Source organism: Marmota flaviventris, chromosome 20 (genome assembly GCF_047511675.1).
Source record: "Marmota flaviventris isolate mMarFla1 chromosome 20, mMarFla1.hap1, whole genome shotgun sequence".
NCBI classification, from domain to species: Eukaryota; Metazoa; Chordata; class Mammalia; order Rodentia; family Sciuridae; genus Marmota; species Marmota flaviventris.
Genome location: NC_092517.1, coordinates 13,654,519 through 13,659,645, shown reverse-complemented (window position 1 = coordinate 13,659,645; position 5,127 = coordinate 13,654,519).

Here is a 5,127-nt window from a genome sequence, read left to right as displayed (position 1 = left end):
ACACATGCCAGGCAAGCACTCTGCCACTGAGCTACAGCCCTGGCCCAACCATCTATTCTTGTAGACTATTTTGATCACCTCAGTGGACATGATTCTCTCATTTTTCATTATGAATCTTTTTCCTTTTTTTATGTGTGTATATATGTGTGTTCCTGCTGTCTGATTGGTTAATGGACACATAAATACACACACGTACATATATTTGTTTGTTTTTTATTACTTTTAGCATTTTCTAGAAATGTAGTTATTTCTTCTTACCTTGTCTTTTGAAGCTTTGAGTTTTTCGTTTGTACATTTTGATTTTGTTTTGTTTTCATTTGATTGTTTCTCATTTATCTTTTCCCCTTTTCTTCTGCTGATAGCCAAATTCTGTTGTTCTCTCTTTCTCCCTCCCTTTGCTTTGTTTCTCCTATTTTTGCTTCCTTCTTTATAACCATCAATCATATCCTACATCTCTTCTGTGCTCTCTCTGCTCACTTTTTGAAATTGTAAATTCTTTCACTATCACATGTTTTTCTTAAGTAACTATATTTTTACCATCTTTTTTTTTTTTTTTGGTGGATGGGGTTGAACCCAGGGGTGCTTCACCACTGAGGCACAATCCAGCCCTATTACTTTTTATTTTGAAGCAGGGTCTCCCTAAGTTGCTTAGTACCTCCCTAAGTTGCTGAGGCTGGCTTTGAACTGGTATCCTCCTGCCTCGGCCTCCTGAGCCACTGGGATTATAGGCCAGCACCACTGAGCCCAGCTATTTTTACCATCTTTTAGAACTAATTGGTTTAGGGGCTTGGCATGGTGGCACACACCTGTAATCTCAGCAACTCAGGAGGCTGAGGCAGAAGGACCACATGTTCAAGTTCAGCCTTAGAAACTTAGCAAACTAATTGGTTTATATATTTCCTGCCCCCACCATTCATGCTGTTGAAATCATTACTGCTGCGGATGACATAGTTGTCAACTGTTATTTGCTTTAATGCCAGATCTAATTTATCGTTACTTATGTTTTTACCATTGGCAATTGATGACCCCACCATGTTTGTTTTTTGTGGAAGATGTCATTGTAGGAACCAGGCATTTAGCTGAATGTTATATGTTGTTTGCATTGGTTGTTACTATTGCTTGTTTCTTCTTATTCTGTGAGATTCTGGAAACCTACAGGGACACTACAAATTCACAGGTTAGGGACACCACTGCTGAACTAAAGTCAATCGGAAGTCAGTGCACCTTGCCCCACAAACAAATTAATGACATCTTTAGCTATACTTCAATACAAAGAATAGAAAAGACAAAACCCCACAGTACCCAAGTAGAAACAGCTAGAGGGTGGGCCCCCAGGTTCCACCTATGGATGGAGACATCCATGACTACAGCAAAAACCAGAATTAACACAAAGACTGTGGATACCATACCTACAAAGGAGGGGTCTCAATCTGGATCATTCTAGGACACTTTGACAAGTGAACACTGTGCCCTAATAAGGCCCACACATAAGAGTGGAAGAGAAATCCTCCCCAACAGATGCATACAAACCAACAAAGAAATATGAAAAAAACAAGATGACATGACACTTCCTAAAGTTCGTGATTTATTGGCACCTGACCCCAAGATATTGAAGTGGATGAAATATCAAACAAATAATTCAAAAGAATTGCCCACAAAATAATCAATGAATTCCAAAAGAGCACAGAAAAACAATGAAAGGATTAAGGAAGTCAGTATACAATATGAATCAGAAATTCAGTGAGGAGGTAGAGATATTGAAAAAGAACCAAACAGAAAATCTTGGAAATAAAAGATAAATAAGTTAAAATTTATTTATCCGCAGTCTTTGTGTTAATTCTGTTCAGTTGAAAATCTCTCTAATAGAGTAAACTGTGCTGAAGACATAATCTCAGAGCTGAAAGGCAAAGTCGTCAACCTTGAACAGTCAAACAATATTAAACAAGAGAAAATAAGTAGCCATGATCAGAATATACAATAATTCTGGGACAACAAAATTTAATAATATAATTGAGGAAGGGTGTAAGATGCAGGTTAATGGAATGGATAACCTTTTCTGGGAAATAAAAGCAGAAAATTTTCTAAACCTTCAGAATGAGATGGACATCTAGATACAGGATGCATTCAGAATCCCAAAGAGATAAAATTAAAAAGATCCTCTTCATGACACATTTTAATTAAAGTGCCTAAGATAGAGAACAAGGATAGAATTTTAATATCCTCAAGAGAAAATGTCAGGTCACATTTAGAAGCAAGCCCATCAGAATCACTTCTGATTTTTTGGCATAAACTCTAAAAGCTAGGAGGGCTTGGAATGATGTGTTCCAAGTCCTGAAAGAAAATAACTGTCAACCTAGATTGCCATATCTATCATTAAAAATTGAAGTAAAAATAAAAACCTTCCATGATATGTAGAAACTAAAAGAATTCATGACTACTAAATTGGCACCACGGAACTTACTTAAATAAATGCCCTTCCACACAGTAAAAATAAAAAGCAAACCCCAGAGCTCACAAATGAACAAAATCTCATTTGAAGAGTAATTAAATAAATTATAAAAAGGACCAAATGAAATATAATAAATAAATCAAAATGGAATTAATCACATCTCTCTATATAACATTAGATCTAAAGGGTCTCAACTCTCTAATGAAAAGAAATAGACTGGCAGAATGCATTAAAAAACAAGACACAACTAAATGTTGTTTGTAAGAGATGCACTTTATAGGCAAAGATGGCCATAGGCTGAAAGTGAAAAGATAGAAATTGATATACTATGTGAATGGAGACCCCAAAGAACTAGAAGTAGCTATTCTCATATCTGACAAAGCAGACTTCAAACTAAAATTGATCAGAAAAGACAAGGCTACTTCATACTGGTAAAGGAAACAATACAACAAGAAGATATGACAAGGTGGGTGCAATTAATTATACAAAAGTGTCACCACTCAGCTGGGTGTGGTGGCTTATGCCTATAATACCAGCAGCTTGGGAGGCTGAGGCAGGAGGATTGCAAGTTCAAAGCCAGCCTCAGAAACTTAGGGAGGCCTTAAGCAACTCAGTGAGACCCTGTCTCTAAATAAAATACAAAATAGTACTGGGGATGTGCTCAGTGGTTGAGTACCCCTGAGTTCAATCCCTGGTACCAAAAAAAAAAAACCCAAGAAAACAAAAAAGAAGGGACCACTCAAATTGAAGCATCAAAGAGACCCCAGTACAATAATACTGGGTGATTTTGACATACCTCTCTCACCATTGAATAGGTCACCCAGTCAAAAACTTGGTAAATACTGTTCAGACCTGAAAAATATTATGAATCAAATGGACCTAGCAGACATCTGTTTCATCCAATAACAGCTGAATACACTTTTCTTTTTTGCAGCTCATGGAACCTTCTCCAAAATAGATAATATTTTAGGCCACAAAGCAACTCTTAGCAAATACAAAAAAATTGATATAATTCCTTGCATCTTATTAGATCATAATGCAATTAGAAATCAACAGAACAAAACTCTGTAGAAACTTTATAAGGACATATAAAGACATAAAAACTTTATAAGGACATATAAAGTATTTTGCAATGGAGATTACAAAATACTCTTTTGAATGGTCAGTGGGTGATAGAAGAAATCAAAGGAGAAATTGAAAAATTCTTATATTCAAATGAGAATAGTGATACAACACACCAGAACCTCTGAGTCACCATGAAGGTAGTTCTAAGAAGAAAGTTTATAGCTATGAGTACCTACGTAATAAAATCAGAAAGATTCCCAAATAAACAACCCAATCATGCATTTCAAGACCCTTGAAAAAGAAGAACAAACCAATTTTAAAACCAGTAGAAGGAAGGAAGTAATGAAGCTTGGAACTGAAATCAATGAAACAGAATTTTTTAAAAAAACAATACAAAGGATCAAAGAGTTGTTTCTTTGAGATGATAAACAATATTGATAAGCCCTTAGTCAAACTAGCCAAAAGAAAAAGAACATCCAAATTAATAAAATGAGAGATTTAAAAAGGAAGAATCACCACTGACATCACAGAAATCTAGCAGATCTTTATGGATTATGTTGAAAACGCATACACTAATAGATTGGAAAACCTAGAAGAAATGGATACATTTCTAGACTCCTACAAACTGCCAAAATTTAATCAAGAAGACATAGAAAACATAAACAGGCCAATAACTAGTGAAGAGATAGAAGCAGCAATAAAAAGTCTTCCCTATGTGACCCCAGTTTTCCTTAAGGAGCATCATGGTACATCTCCAGTAGCACATCTGGGTTGGAGAGTCTGTTTAGACTCATCTGGAGGAGAGTGATGATCTTCCAAGGGTTGCAGTTGAAGGAATTTCTCCCCTAATGCAAAAGGTTTAGGAAAAGACCTTTAAAACTTTGCATATGGGGCTTGGGGCTGTAGCTCAGTGTCTCTTGGCGTGCATGAGGTCTTGGGTTCCAACCCCAGCCACTCTGCCCCTCTGCAACCCACAGATTTTTCCTAGGGCCCAGGTGGGTATGGAGCCAGTAGTAACCCACAGATACGATGGTGGATCGTGCATCCTGGGTTGGCAGCCAGCTCTTGTTATGATGTGCTATGTGGTTTTGGAGCCTCACTTCATAACCCCAGCCTCTAATGAGAAAAGAGGTTGGTGCCCAAGACCTCAGTCTGGGTTCCCAAATGTTCTTACCCCCTTGGGCAGGGGATCTGCCTGTGGCTATTAAATTTTTCTATATGGCCCTGCCCATACTTGGAAACCTGCCTCCCCCAGATGTACAGTGTGCTTGGTGGTCAACTTGAGAAGCAGGTAGTCAAGGCTTTGAATCCCAGATCAGAAAAATGAGCAGAATCTGAGTGTGCCTCACACAGAACTGCAGCAATGGCCCAGGGAACTCTAGAAGCATCCAAAAGCAAGCGGCAAGCCAGAGGCTCTTGTGGGGAGGAACCCCAAGCACCTGTGGAGTGGGTGCCAGGCAGCCTCTCTGATGGACACGGTGGCTTTGCCTCTGTTGTATGCAAATCAGGTAACAATGGGCCTGACGTTCTGGGAGGGGCCCAAGGGTGGCCCCTTAGATTCCTGCAGCTGGCCTTCAGGAACGCAGACACTGTCTTGACTGGAGGTCTAGACC